Raw genomic sequence first — 15531 nt, forward strand, 5'->3', positions numbered from 1 at the left:
ACTCATTAAAAGTGATTTCATCTCGATTGATCAATAAATAAAAATGTACCTCGATTTTTAATAACATTTTCGAAATCGACGTTTCTAGACCAGAGAAGCACTTTTTGATAATTTTTTCACTATTTTCAAATATAACCTCTGAAACCATAGTTTTAGTACTTTTTGCTTTAATTCAAGCAAATATAACGATATTCATTCAAAAAACTGTTCAAATTCAATTTTCAATAAGAAATCGTTGTCACGGATTTTGTATCTTGAAGAAAAAAAACATGCGATTTTTTCGGTTCACTTTTGAATGCATTTTTTTCTGGACAAATTTTTGACTGAACTCAGCTTATTTACATATAAAATACTCATTAAAAGTGATTTCATCTCGATTGATCAATAAATAAAAATGTACCTCGATTTTTAATAAAATTTTCAAAAATCGACGTTTCTCGACCAGAGAAGCATTTTTTGAGAATTTTTTCACTATTTTCAAATATAACCGCTGAAACCACAGTTTTTGTACTTTTTCCTTTAATTCAAGCAAATATAACGATATTCATTCAAAAAACTGTTAAAATGCAATTTTCAATAAGAAATCGTTGTCACGGATTTTGTATATTGAAGAAAAAAAACATGCGATTATTTCGGTACAATTTTGAATGCATTTTTTTCTGGACAAATTTTTGACCGAATTCAGCTTATTTACCTATATAATACTCATTAAAAGTGATTTCATCTCGATTGATCAATAAATAAAAATGTACCTCGATTTTTTAAAACATTTTCGAAATGAACGTTTCTCGACCAGAAAAGTACTTTTTGAGAATTTTTTCGCTATTTTCAAATATAATCACTGAAACCATTAATTTTGTACTTTTTGCTTTAATTCAAGCAAATATAACGATATTCATTCAAAAAACTGTTAAAATTCAATTTTCAATAAGAAATCGTCACGGATTTTGTGTCTTGAAGAAAAAAAGCATGCGATTTTTTCTGTACAATTTTGAATGCATTTTTTTCTGGACAAAGTTTTGACCGAATTTAGCTTAAATACATATAAAATACTCTTTAAAAGTGATTTCATCTCGATTGATCAATAAATAAAAATGTACCTCGATTTTTTTTAACATTTTCAAAATCGACGTTTCTCGACCAGAGAAGCACTTTTTGAGAATTTTTTCAGTATTTTCAAATAAAACCGCTGAAACCATAGTTTTTGTACTTTTTGCTTTAATTCAAGCAAATATAACGATATTCATTCAAAAAACTGTTAAAATTCAATTTTCAATAAGAAATCGTTGTCACGGATTTTGTATCTTGAAGAAAAAAAACATGCGATTTTTTCGGTACAATTTTGAATGCATTTTTTCCTGGACAAATTTTTGACCTAATTTAGCTTAAATACATATAAAATACTCATTAAAAGTGATTTCATCTCGATTGATCAATAAATAAAAATGTACCTCGATTTTAATAACATTTTCAAAATCGACGTTTCTCGACCAGAGACGCACATTTTAAGAATTTTTTCACTATTTTCAAATATAACCGCTGAAACCATAGTTTTTGTTTTTTTGCTTTAATTCAAGCAAATATAACGATATTCATTCAAAAAACTGTTAAAATTCAATTTTCAATAAGAAATCGTTGTCACGGATTTTTTTACCTTTAAGAAAAAAAGCATGCGATTTTTTCGGTACAATTTTGAATGCATTTTTTTCTGGACAAATGTTTGACCGAATTTAGCTTAAATACATATAAAATACTCATTAAAAGTGATTTCATCTCGATTGATCAATAAATAAAAATGTACCTCGATTTTTTAAAACATTTTCAAAATAGACGTTTCTCGACCAGAGAAGCTCATTCAGAGTTTTTTTTCACTATTTTCAAATATAATCACTGAAACCATAGTTTTTGTACTTTTTGCTTTAATTCAAGCAAATATAACGATATTCATTCAAAAAACTGTTAAAATTCAATTTCCAATAAGAAATCGTCACGGATTTTGTGTCTTGAAGAAAAAAAGCATGCAATTTTTTCGGTACAATTTTGAATGCATTTTTTTCTGGACAAATTTTTGACCGAATTTAGCTTAAATACATATAAAATACTCATTAAAAGTGATTCCATCTCGATTGTTCAATAAATAAAAATGTACCTCGATTTTAAAAACATTTTCAAAATCGACTTTTCTCGACCAGAGAAGCACATTTTGAGAATTGTTTCACTATTTTCAAATATAACCGCTGAAACCATAGTTTTTGTACTTTTTGCTTTAATTCAAGCAAATATAACGATATTCATTCAAAAAACTGTTAAAATTCAATTTCCAATAAGAAATCGTCACGGATTTTGTGTCTTGAAGAAAAAAAAGCATGCAATTTTTTCGGTACAATTTTGAATGCATTTTTTTCTGGACAAATTTTTGACCGAATTTAGCTTAAATACATATAAAATACTCATTAAAAGTGATTCCATCTCGATTGTTCAATAAATAAAAATGTACCTCGATTTTAAAAACATTTTCAAAATCGACGTTTCTCGACCAGAGAAGCACATTTTGAGAATTGTTTCACTATTTTCAAATATAACCGCTGAAACCATAGTTTTTGTACTTTTTGCTTTAATTCAAGCAAATATAACGATATTCATTCAAAAAACTGTTAAAATTCAATTTCCAATAAGAAATCGTCACGGATTTTGTGTCTTGAAGAAAAAAAGCATGCAATTTTTTCGGTACAATTTTGAATGCATTTTTTTCTGGACAAATTTTTGACCGAATTTAGCTTAAATACATATAAAATACTCATTAAAAGTGATTCCATCTCGATTGTTCAATAAATAAAAATGTACCTCGATTTTAATAACATTTTCAAAATCGACGTTTCTCGACCAGAGAAGCACATTTTGAGAATTTTTTCACTATTTTCAAATATAACCGCTGAAACCATAGTTTTTGTACTTTTTGCTTTAATTCGAGGTACATTTTTATTTATTGATCAATCGAGATGAAATCACTTTTAATGAGTATTTTATATGTATTTAAGCTAAATTCGGGCAAAAATTTGTCCAGAAAAAAATGCATTCAAAATTGTACCGAAAAAATCGCATGCTTTTTTTCTTAAAGGTAAAAAAATCCGTGACAACGATTTCTTATTGAAAATTGAATTTTAACAGTTTTTTGAATGAATATCGTTATATTTGCTTGAATTAAAGCAAAAAAAACAAAAACTATGGTTTCAGCGGTTATATTTGAAAATAGTGAAAAAATTCTCAAAAAGTGCTTCTCTGGTCGAGAAACGTCGATTTTGAAAATGTAATTAAAAAGCGAGGTACATTTTTATTTACTGATCAATCGAGATGAAATCGCTTTTAAAGAGTATTTTATATGTATTTAAGCTAAATTCGGTCAAAAATCTGTCCAGAAAAAAATGCATTCAAAATTGTACCGAAATAATCGCATGCTTTTTTTCTTCAAGATACAAAATCCGTGACAACGATTTCTTATTGAAAATTGAATTTGAACAGTTTCTTGAACGAATATCGTTACATTTGCTTGAATTAAAGCAAAAAGTACAAAAATAATGGTTCAGTGATTATATTTGAAAATTGTGAAAAAAAACTCAAAATGTGCTTCTCTGGTCGAGAAACGTCGATTTTGAAAATGTTTTAAAAAATCGAGGTACATTTTTATTTATTGATCAATCGAGATGAAATCACTTTTAATGAGTATTTTATATGTATTTAAGCTAAATTCGGTTAAAAATTTGTCCAGAAAAAAATGCATTCAAAATTGTACCGAAAAAATTGCATGCTTTTTTTCTTCAAGACACAAAATCCGTGACGATTTCTTATTGGAAATTGAATTTTAACAGTTTTTTGAATGAATATCCTTATATTTGCTTGAATTAAAGCAAAAAGTACAAAAACTATGGTTTCAGCGGTTATATTTGAAAATAGTGAAAAAATTCTCAAAATGTGCTTCTCTGGTCGAGAAACGTCGATTTTGAAAATGTTATTAAAATCGAGGTACATTTTTATTTATTGAACAATCGAGATGGAATCACTTTTAATGAGTATTTTATATGTATTTAAGCTAAATTCGGGCAAAAATTTGTCCAGAAAAAAATGCATTCAAAATTGTACCGAAAAAATCGCATGCTTTTTTTCTTAAAGGTAAAAAAATCCGTGACAACGATTTCTTATTGAAAATTGAATTTTAACAGTTTTTTGAATGAATATCGTTATATTTGCTTGAATTAAAGCAAAAAAAACGAAAACTATGGTTTCAGCGGTTATATTTGAAAATAGTGAAAAAATTCTCAAAAAGTGCTTCTCTGGTCGAGAAACGTCGATTTTGAAAATGTAATTAAAAATCGAGGTACATTTTTATTTACTGATCAATCGAGATGAAATCGCTTTTAAAGAGTATTTTATATGTATTTAAGCTAAATTCGGTCAAAAATCTGTCCAGAAAAAAATGCATTCAAAATTGTACCGAAATAATCGCATGCTTTTTTTCTTCAAGATACAAAATCCGTGACAACGATTTCTTATTGAAAATTGAATTTGAACAGTTTTTTGAACGAATATCGTTACATTTGCTTGAATTAAAGCAAAAAGTACAAAAATAATGGTTCAGTGATTATATTTGAAAATTGTGAAAAAAAACTCAAAATTTGCTTCTCTGGTCGAGAAACGTCGATTTTGAAAATGTTTTAAAAAATCGAGGTACATTTTTATTTATTGATCAATCGAGATGAAATCACTTTTAATGAGTATTTTATATGTATTTAAGCTAAATTCGGTTAAAAATTTGTCCAGAAAAAAATGCATTCAAAATTGTACCGAAAAAATTGCATGCTTTTTTTCTTCAAGACACAAAATCCGTGACGATTTCTTATTGGAAATTGAATTTTAACAGTTTTTTGAATGAATATCCTTATATTTGCTTGAATTAAAGCAAAAAGTACAAAAACTATGGTTTCAGCGGTTATATTTGAAAATAGTGAAAAAATTCTCAAAATGTGCTTCTCTGGTCGAGAAACGTCGATTTTGAAAATGTTATTAAAATCGAGGTACATTTTTATTTATTGAACAATCGAGATGGAATCACTTTTAATGAGTATTTTATATGTATTTAAGCTAAATTCGGGCAAAAATTTGTCCAGAAAAAAATGCATTCAAAATTGTACCGAAAAAATCGCATGCTTTTTTTCTTAAAGGTAAAAAAATCCGTGACAACGATTTCTTATTGAAAATTGAATTTTAACAGTTTTTTGAATGAATATCGTTATATTTGCTTGAATTAAAGCAAAAAAAACAAAAACTATGGTTTCAGCGGTTATATTTGAAAATAGTGAAAAAATTCTCAAAAAGTGCTTCTCTGGTCGAGAAACGTCGATTTTGAAAATGTAATTAAAAATCGAGGTACATTTTTATTTACTGATCAATCGAGATGAAATCGCTTTTAAAGAGTATTTTATATGTATTTAAGCTAAATTCGGTCAAAAATCTGTCCAGAAAAAAATGCATTCAAAATTGTACCGAAATAATCGCATGCTTTTTTTCTTCAAGATACAAAATCCGTGACAACGATTTCTTATTGAAAATTGAATTTGAACAGTTTTTTGAACGAATATCGTTACATTTGCTTGAATTAAAGCAAAAAGTACAAAAATAATGGTTCAATGATTATATTTGAAAATTGTGAAAAAAAACTCAAAATTTGCTTCTCTGGTCGAGAAACGTCGATTTTGAAAATGTTTTAAAAAATCGAGGTACATTTTTATTTATTGATCAATCGAGATGAAATCACTTTTAATGAGTATTTTATATGTATTTAAGCTAAATTCGGTTAAAAATTTGTCCAGAAAAAAATGCATTCAAAATTGTACCGAAAAAATTGCATGCTTTTTTTCTTCAAGACACAAAATCCGTGACGATTTCTTATTGGAAATTGAATTTTAACAGTTTTTTGAATGAATATCCTTATATTTGCTTGAATTAAAGCAAAAAGTACAAAAACTATGGTTTCAGCGGTTATATTTGAAAATAGTGAAAAAATTCTCAAAATGTGCTTCTCTGGTCGAGAAACGTCGATTTTGAAAATGTTTTTAAAATCGAGGTACATTTTTATTTATTGAACAATCGAGATGGAATCACTTTTAATGAGTATTTTATATGTATTTAAGCTAAATTCGGTCAAAAATTTGTCCAGAAAAAAATGCATTCAAAATTGTACCGAAAAAATTGCATGCTTTTTTTTCTTCAAGACACAAAATCCGTGACGATTTCTTATTGGAAATTGAATTTTAACAGTTTTTTGAATGAATATCGTTATATTTGCTTGAATTAAAGCAAAAAGTACAAAAACTATGGTTTCAGCGGTTATATTTGAAAATAGTGAAACAATTCTCAAAATGTGCTTCTCTGGTCGAGAAAAGTCGATTTTGAAAATGTTTTTAAAATCGAGGTACATTTTTATTTATTGAACAATCGAGATGGAATCACTTTTAATGAGTATTTTATATGTATTTAAGCTAAATTCGGTCAAAAATTTGTCCAGAAAAAAATGCATTCAAAATTGTACCGAAAAAATTGCATGCTTTTTTTCTTCAAGACACAAAATCCGTGACGATTTCTTATTGGAAATTGAATTTTAACAGTTTTTTGAATGAATATCGTTATATTTGCTTGAATTAAAGCAAAAAGTACAAAAACTATGGTTTCAGTGATTATATTTGAAAATAGTGAAAAAAAACTCTGAATGAGCTTCTCTGGTCGAGAAACGTCTATTTTGAAAATGTTTTAAAAAATCGAGGTACATTTTTATTTATTGATCAATCGAGATGAAATCACTTTTAATGAGTATTTTATATGTATTTAAGCTAAATTCGGTCAAACATTTGTCCAGAAAAAAATGCATTCAAAATTGTACCGAAAAAATCGCATGCTTTTTTTCTTAAAGGTAAAAAAATCCGTGACAACGATTTCTTATTGAAAATTGAATTTTAACAGTTTTTTGAATGAATATCGTTATATTTGCTTGAATTAAAGCAAAAAAACAAAAACTATGGTTTCAGCGGTTATATTTGAAAATAGTGAAAAAATTCTTAAAATGTGCGTCTCTGGTCGAGAAACGTCGATTTTGAAAATGTTATTAAAATCGAGGTACATTTTTATTTATTGATCAATCGAGATGAAATCACTTTTAATGAGTATTTTATATGTATTTAAGCTAAATTAGGTCAAAAATTTGTCCAGGAAAAAATGCATTCAAAATTGTACCGAAAAAATCGCATGTTTTTTTTCTTCAAGATACAAAATCCGTGACAACGATTTCTTATTGAAAATTGAATTTTAACAGTTTTTTGAATGAATATCGTTATATTTGCTTGAATTAAAGCAAAAAGTACAAAAACTATGGTTTCAGCGGTTTTATTTGAAAATACTGAAAAAATTCTCAAAAAGTGCTTCTCTGGTCGAGAAACGTCGATTTTGAAAATGTTAAAAAAAATCGAGGTACATTTTTATTTATTGATCAATCGAGATGAAATCACTTTTAAAGAGTATTTTATATGTATTTAAGCTAAATTCGGTCAAAACTTTGTCCAGAAAAAAATGCATTCAAAATTGTACAGAAAAAATCGCATGCTTTTTTTCTTCAAGACACAAAATCCGTGACGATTTCTTATTGAAAATTGAATTTTAACAGTTTTTTGAATGAATATCGTTATATTTGCTTGAATTAAAGCAAAAAGTACAAAATTAATGGTTTCAGTGATTATATTTGAAAATAGCGAAAAAATTCTCAAAAAGTACTTTTCTGGTCGAGAAACGTTCATTTCGAAAATGTTTTAAAAAATCGAGGTACATTTTTATTTATTGATCAATCGAGATGAAATCACTTTTAATGAGTATTATATAGGTAAATAAGCTGAATTCGGTCAAAAATTTGTCCAGAAAAAAATGCATTCAAAATTGTACCGAAATAATCGCATGTTTTTTTTCTTCAATATACAAAATCCGTGACAACGATTTCTTATTGAAAATTGCATTTTGACAGTTTTTTGAATGAATATCGTTATATTTGCTTGAATTAAAGGAAAAAGTACAAAAACTGTGGTTTCAGCGGTTATATTTGAAAATAGTGAAAAAATTCTCAAAAAATGCTTCTCTGGTCGAGAAACGTCGATTTTTGAAAATTTTATTAAAAATCGAGGTACATTTTTATTTATTGATCAATCGAGATGAAATCACTTTTAATGAGTATTTTATATGTAAATAAGCTGAGTTCAGTCAAAAATTTGTCCAGAAAAAAATGCATTCAAAAGTGAACCGAAAAAATCGCATGTTTTTTTTTCTTCAAGATACAAAATCCGTGACAACGATTTCTTATTGAAAATTGAATTTGAACAGTTTTTTGAATGAATATCGTTATATTTGCTTGAATTAAAGCAAAAAGTACAAAAACTATGGTTTCAGCGGTTATATTTGAAAATAGTGAAAAAATTATCAAAAAGTGCTTCTCTGGTCTAGAAACGTCGATTTCGAAAATGTTATTAAAAATCGAGGTACATTTTTATTTATTGATCAATCGAGATGAAATCACTTTTAATGAGTATTTTATACGTATTTAATCTAAATTCGGTCAAAACTTTGTCCAGAAAAAAATGCATTCAAAATTGTACAGAAAAAATCGCATGCTTTTTTTCTTCAAGATACAAAATCCGTGACGATTTCTTATTGAAAATTTAATTTTAACAGTTTTTTGAATGAATATCGTTATATTTGCTTGAATTAAAGCAAAAAGTACAAAAACTATGGTTTCAGCGGTTATATTTGAAAATAGTGAAAAAATTCTCAAAAAGTGCTTCTCTGGTCGAGAAACGTCGATTTCGAAAATGTTATTAAAAATCAAGGTACATTTTTATTTATTGAGCAATCGAGATGAAATCACTTTTAATGAGAATTGTATAGGTAAATAAGCTGAATTCGGTCAAACATTTGTCCAGAAAAAAATGCATTCAAAAGTGTACCGAAAAAATCGCATGTTTTTTTACTTCAAGATACAAAATTCGTGACAACGATTTCTTATTGAAAATTGAATTTGAAATGTTTTATGAATGAATATTGTTACATTTGCTTGAATTAAAGAAAAAAGTACAAAATTAATGGTTTCAGTGATTATATTTGAAAATAGCTAAAAAAAACTCAAAATGTGCTTCTCTGGTCGAGAAACGTCGATTTTGAAAATGTTATAAAAAATCGAGGTACATTTTTATTTATTGATCAATCGAGATGAAATCACTTTTAATGAGTAATTTATAGGTAAATAAGCTGAATTCGGTCAAAAATTTGTCCAGGAAAAAATGCATTCAAAATTGTACCGAAAAAATCGCATGTTTTTTTTCTTCAAGATACAAAATCCGTGACAACGATTTCTTATTGAAAATTGAATTTGAACAGTTTTTTGAATGAATATCGTTACATTTGCTTGAATTAAAGCAAAAAGTACAAAAACTATGGTTTCAGCGGTTATATTTGAAAATAGTGAAAAAATTCTCAAAAAGTGCTTCTCTGGTCGAGAAACGTCGATTTTGAAAATTTTATTAAAAATCGAGGTACATTTTTATTTATTGATCAATCGATATGAAATCACTTTTAATGAGTATTTCATAGGTATTTAAGCTAAATTTGGTCAAAAATTTGTCCAGAAAAAAATGCATTCAAAAGTGAACCGAAAAAATCGCATGCTTTTTTTCTTCAAGACACAAAATCCGTGACGATTTCTTATTGAAAATTGAATTTTAACAGTTTTTTGAATGAATATCGTTATATTTGCTTGAATTAAAGCAAAAAGTACAAAAACTATGGTTTCAGCGGTTTTATTTGAAAATAGTGAAAAAATTCTCAAAAAGTGCTTTTCTGGTCGAGAAACGTTCATTTCGAAAATGTTTTAAAAAATCGAGGTACATTTTTATTTATTGATCAATCGAGATGAAATCACTTTTAATGAGTATTATATAGGTAAATAAGCTGAATTCGGTCAAAAATTTGTCCAGAAAAAAATGCATTCAAAATTGTACCGAAATAATCGCATGTTTTTTTTCTTCAATATACAAAATCCGTGACAACGATTTCTTATTGAAAATTGCATTTTAACAGTTTTTTGAATGAATATCGTTATATTTGCTTGAATTAAAGGAAAAAGTACAAAAACTGTGGTTTCAGCGGTTATATTTGAAAATAGTGAAAAAATTCTCAAAAAATGCTTCTCTGGTCGAGAAACGTCGATTTTTGAAAATTTTATTAAAAATCGAGGTACATTTTTATTTATTGATCAATCGAGATGAAATCACTTTTAATGAGTATTTTATAGGTAAATAAGCTGAGTTCAGTCAAAAATTTGTCCATAAAAAAATGCATTCAAAAGTGAACCGAAAAAATCGCATGTTTTTTTTTCTTCAAGATACAAAATCCGTGACAACGATTTCTTATTGAAAATTGCATTTTAACAGTTTTTTGAATGAATATCGTTATATTTGCTTGAATTAAAGCAAAAAGTACAAAAACTATGGTTTCAGCGGTTATATTTGAAAATAGTGAAAAAATTATCAAAAAGTGCTTCTCTGGTCTAGAAACGTCGATTTCGAAAATGTTATTAAAAATCGAGGTACATTTTTATTTATTGATCAATCGAGATGAAATCACTTTTAATGAGTATTTTATACGTATTTAACCTAAATTCGGTCAAAACTTTGTCCAGAAAAAAATGCATTCAAAATTGTACAGAAAAAATCGCATGCTTTTTTTCTTCAAGACACAAAATCCGTGACGATTTCTTATTGAAAATTGAATTTTAACAGTTTTTTGAATGAATATCGTTATATTTGCTTGAATTAAAGCAAAAAGTACAAAAACTATCGTTTCAGCGGTTATATTTGAAAATAGTGAAAAAATTCTCAAAAAGTGCTTCTCTGGTCGAGAAACGTCGATTTCGAAAATGTTATTAAAAATCAAGGTACATTTTTATTTATTGAGCAATCGAGATGAAATCACTTTTAATGAGAATTGTATAGGTAAATAAGCTGAATTCGGTCAAACATTTGTCCAGAAAAAAATGCATTCAAAAGTGTACCGAAAAAATCGCATGTTTTTTTACTTCAAGATACAAAATTCGTGACAACGATTTCTTATTGAAAATTGAATTTGAAATGTTTTATGAATGAATATTGTTACATTTGCTTGAATTAAAGAAAAAAAGTACAAAATTAATGGTTTCAGTGATTATATTTGAAAATAGCTAAAAAAAACTCAAAATGTGCTTCTCTGGTCGAGAAACGTCGATTTCGAAAATGTTATTAAAAATCAAGGTACATTTTTATTTATTGAGCAATCGAGATGAAATCACTTTTAATGAGTATTTTATAGGTAAATAAGCTGAGTTCAGTCAAAAATTTGTCCAGAAAAAAATGCATTCAAAAGTGAACCGAAAAAATCGCATGTTTTTTTTTCTTCAAGATACAAAATCCGTGACAACGATTTCTTATTGAAAATCGAATTTTAACAGTTTTTTGAATGAATATCGTTATATTTGCTTGAATTAAAGCAAAAAGTACAAAAACTATGGTTTCAGCGGTTATATTTGAAAATAGTGAAAAAAATTCTCAAAAAGTGCTTCTCTGGTCGAGAAACGTCGATTTTGAAAATTTTATTAAAAATCAAGGTACATTTTTATTTATTGATCAATCGAGATGAAATCACCTTTAATGGTTATTGTATAGGTAAATAAGCTGAATTCGGTCAAACATTTGTCCAGAAAAAAATGCATTCAAAAGTGTACCGAAAAAATCGCATGTTTTTTTCTTCAAGATACAAAATCCGTGACAACGATTTCTTATTGAAAATTGAATTTGAACAGTTTTATGAATGAATATTGTTACATTTGCTTGAATTAAAGCAAAAAGTACAAAATTAATGGTTTCAGTGATTATATTTGAAAATAGCGAAAAAAAATCAAAATGTGCTTCTCTGGTCGAGAAACGTCGATTTTGAAAATGTTAAAAAAAATCGAGGTACATTTTTATTTATTGATCAATCGAGATGAAATCCCTTTTAATGAGTATTTTATAGGTAAATAAGCTGATTTCGGTCAAAAATTTGTCCAGGAAAAAATGCATTCAAAATTGTACCGAAAAAATCGCATGTTTTTTTTCTTCAAGATACAAAATCCGTGACAACGATTTCTTATTGAAAATTGAATTTGAACAGTTTTTTGAATGAATATCGTTACATTTGCTTGAATTAAAGCAAAAAGTACAAAAACTATGGTTTCAGCGGTTATATTTGAAAATAGTGAAAAAATTCTCAAAAAGTGCTTCTCTGGTCGAGAAACGTCGATTTTGAAAATTTTATTAAAAATCGAGGTACATTTTTATTTATTGATCAATCGATATGAAATCACTTTTAATGAGTATTTCATAGGTATTTAAGCTAAATTTGGTCAAAAATTTGTCCAGAAAAAAATGCATTCAAAAGTGAACCGAAAAAATCGCATGCTTTTTTTCTTCAAGACACAAAATCCGTGACGATTTCTTATTGAAAATTGAATTTTAACAGTTTTTTGAATGAATATCGTTATATTTGCTTGAATTAAAGCAAAAAGTACAAAAACTATGGTTTCAGCGGTTTTATTTGAAAATAGTGAAAACATTCTCAAAAAGTGCTTTTCTGGTCGAGAAACGTTCATTTCGAAAATGTTTTAAAAAATCGAGGTACATTTTTATTTATTGATCAATCGAGATGAAATCACTTTTAATGAGTATTATATAGGTAAATAAGCTGAATTCGGTCAAAAATTTGTCCAGAAAAAAATGCATTCAAAATTGTACCGAAATAATCGCATGTTTTTTTTCTTCAATATACAAAATCCGTGACAACGATTTCTTATTGAAAATTGCATTTTAACAGTTTTTTGAATGAATATCGTTATATTTGCTTGAATTAAAGGAAAAAGTACAAAAACTGTGGTTTCAGCGGTTATATTTGAAAATAGTGAAAAAATTCTCAAAAAATGCTTCTCTGGTCGAGAAACGTCGATTTTTGAAAATTTTATTAAAAATCGAGGTACATTTTTATTTATTGATCAATCGAGATGAAATCACTTTTAATGAGTATTTTATAGGTAAATAAGCTGAGTTCAGTCAAAAATTTGTCCAGAAAAAAATGCATTCAAAAGTGAACCGAAAAAATCGCATGTTTTTTTTTCTTCAAGATACAAAATCCGTGACAACGATTTCTTATTGAAAATTGAATTTTAACAGTTTTTTGAACGAATATCGTTATATTTGCTTGAATTAAAGCAAAAAGTACAAAAACTATGGTTTCAGCGGTTATATTTGAAAATAGTGAAAAAAATTCTCAAAAAGTGCTTCTCTGGTCGAGAAACGTCGATTTTGAAAATTTTATTAAAAATCAAGGTACATTTTTATTTATTGATCAATCGAGATGAAATCACCTTTAATGGTTATTGTATAGGTAAATAAGCTGAATTCGGTCAAACATTTGTCCAGAAAAAAATGCATTCAAAAGTGTACCGAAAAAATCGCATGTTTTTTTCTTCAAGATACAAAATCCGTGACAACGATTTCTTATTGAAAATTGAATTTGAACAGTTTTATGAATGAATATTGTTACATTTGCTTGAATTAAAGCAAAAAGTACAAAATTAATGGTTTCAGTGATTATATTTGAAAATAGCGAAAAAAAATCAAAATGTGCTTCTCTGGTCGAGAAACGTCGATTTTGAAAATGTTAAAAAAAATCGAGGTACATTTTTATTTATTGATCAATCGAGATGAAATCCCTTTTAATGAGTATTTTATAGGTAAATAAGCTGATTTCGGTCAAAAATTTGTCCAGGAAAAAATGCATTCAAAATTGTACCGAAAAAATCGCATGTTTTTTTTCTTCAAGATACAAAATCCGTGACAACGATTTCTTATTGAAAATTGAATTTGAACAGTTTTTTGAATGAATATCGTTACATTTGCTTGAATTAAAGCAAAAAGTACAAAAACTATGGTTTCAGCGGTTATATTTGAAAATAGTGAAAAAATTCTCAAAAAGTGCTTCTCTGGTCGAGAAACGTCGATTTTGAAAATTTTATTAAAAATCGAGGTACATTTTTATTTATTGATCAATCGATATGAAATCACTTTTAATGAGTATTTCATAGGTATTTAAGCTAAATTTGGTCAAAAATTTGTCCAGAAAAAAATGCATTCAAAAGTGAACCGAAAAAATCGCATGCTTTTTTTCTTCAAGACACAAAATCCGTGACGATTTCTTATTGAAAATTGAATTTTAACAGTTTTTTGAATGAATATCGTTATATTTGCTTGAATTAAAGCAAAAAGTACAAAAACTATGGTTTCAGCGGTTTTATTTGAAAATAGTGAAAACATTCTCAAAAAGTGCTTTTCTGGTCGAGAAACGTTCATTTCGAAAATGTTTTAAAAAATCGAGGTACATTTTTATTTATTGATCAATCGAGATGAAATCACTTTTAATGAGTATTATATAGGTAAATAAGCTGAATTCGGTCAAAAATTTGTCCAGAAAAAAATGCATTCAAAATTGTACCGAAAAAATCGCATGTTTTTTTCTTCAAGATACAAAATCCGTGACAACGATTTCTTATTGAAAATTGAATTTGAACAGTTTTATGAATGAATATTGTTACATTTGCTTGAATTAAAGCAAAAAGTACAAAATTAATGGTTTCAGTGATTATATTTGAAAATAGCGAAAAAAAATCAAAATGTGCTTCTCTGGTCGAGAAACGTCGATTTTGAAAATGTTAAAAAAAATCGAGGTACATTTTTATTTATTGATCAATCGAGATGAAATCCCTTTTAATGAGTATTTTATAGGTAAATAAGCTGATTTCGGTCAAAAATTTGTCCAGGAAAAAATGCATTCAAAATTGTACCGAAAAAATCGCATGTTTTTTTTCTTCAAGATACAAAATCCGTGACAACGATTTCTTATTGAAAATTGAATTTGAACAGTTTTTTGAATGAATATCGTTACATTTGCTTGAATTAAAGCAAAAAGTACAAAAACTATGGTTTCAGCGGTTATATTTGAAAATAGTGAAAAAATTCTCAAAAAGTGCTTCTCTGGTCGAGAAACGTCGATTTTGAAAATTTTATTAAAAATCGAGGTACATTTTTATTTATTGATCAATCGATATGAAATCACTTTTAATGAGTATTTCATAGGTATTTAAGCTAAATTTGGTCAAAAATTTGTCCAGAAAAAAATGCATTCAAAAGTGAACCGAAAAAATCGCATGCTTTTTTTCTTCAAGACACAAAATCCGTGACGATTTCTTATTGAAAATTGAATTTTAACAGTTTTTTGAATGAATATCGTTATATTTGCTTGAATTAAAGCAAAAAGTACAAAAACTATGGTTTCAGCGGTTTTATTTGAAAATAGTGAAAACATTCTCAAAAAGTGCTTTTCTGG

Source organism: Phalangium opilio, unplaced genomic scaffold, assembly GCF_054372755.1.
Source record: "Phalangium opilio isolate 3A_F unplaced genomic scaffold, DU_Popi_V2 ptg000505l_1, whole genome shotgun sequence".
NCBI classification, from domain to species: domain Eukaryota; kingdom Metazoa; phylum Arthropoda; class Arachnida; order Opiliones; family Phalangiidae; genus Phalangium; species Phalangium opilio.